This window comes from Hippopotamus amphibius, chromosome 17 (genome assembly GCF_030028045.1).
Source record: "Hippopotamus amphibius kiboko isolate mHipAmp2 chromosome 17, mHipAmp2.hap2, whole genome shotgun sequence".
In the NCBI taxonomy this organism is placed as follows: Eukaryota; Metazoa; Chordata; class Mammalia; order Artiodactyla; family Hippopotamidae; genus Hippopotamus; species Hippopotamus amphibius.
In genome coordinates, this window is record NC_080202.1 from 35,318,499 (window position 1) to 35,319,527 (window position 1,029).

The following is a 1,029-nucleotide window of genomic DNA, read 5'->3' on the forward strand; positions in this document are numbered from 1 at the left end:
ACTATGTATTAACTGACCAGATTACAAAAATAATCATGGTAGACACCTTAGTTCATTCTTCTAATAAGCCTGTTGATCTGGTCTTCCGTGTTGCCAGCATCTCCACCTTCTACAAAATGAGTGGTCTTTTTCTTCATTCCCCCTCGTGGAGAAGACAATGTGAAGGGCCACCGGAAGTTGTTTGCTTCTTTGAAACGTTCTCCAACAGCACAGATCTCATGCGTCATGATCCTCCATGCAGACGATGCCATATTTGCCAAGAGACCGAGCAATCAACACGTCGTCTGTCAGGGCAATTCGCTTCTTGTTGGTTTTGCCATAACCATGCTTGTAGGTTAATTCATTTACTGACTTCAGGTTTGGGTACCCCTATGCAATGTGTGGTTCCACGATTCTCAGCATGTTAATTGAAGCCTTGTTGAGCTTCACAAAGGTGCCACTGAAGATGTGACGGAGGCGAAGAAGCTGCAGCGCCTTTCGAACCTTTGGGCTCACACCACTGATACCTCTGATCCTGATGACAAAAGCCAATTTGGGTTCCGCAGGTACGTAGAAGTGGCCAGCTTTTCTTGCCACCCTAGCCATTTGGATTTCAGTTCTGTACACCTGCCTGGATTCTTTGTGATCGTGCTTAGCTTTCTCATAGACAAGCTTCCTCCTTGCCTCTCGAAGCATCTTGTGGGCAAGCTTCTTTCTCAGGCACTTGATCTTAAGCTCTGCGAAATTCTTTTGCTTTTTCTGAAGGAACCTTCTTTTTCTTCTCTTCTGCACACTCCATGGTTCCAGGCAGGAAAGAGGCCTACTCATTCTTGAAGCTTTTACTCAAGCGCCCCTCCCCCAAGCCTTCCTTGCACCTCCCCCACCCCAGTCCTGGGCTAGGGACCCTTCCTCTGCACAGCCCTTCCTGCCTGTGCTCTGTCACTGACTGCCTTGCGTATCTCCCCAAAAGACTGTGACCATCTTAAGGACAGGGACCGGCTTGAGGACAATCTTGTTTATCACAGTATCCTCACACCCGGGACAGTGCCT

General features: G+C 48.2%; 1 pseudogene; it reads right to left on the reverse strand.

The window, feature by feature from the left end:
• On the reverse strand, positions 1-778 carry LOC130840649 (60S ribosomal protein L7-like; annotated as a pseudogene).
• Positions 779-1,029: the final 251 nt, after the last annotated feature.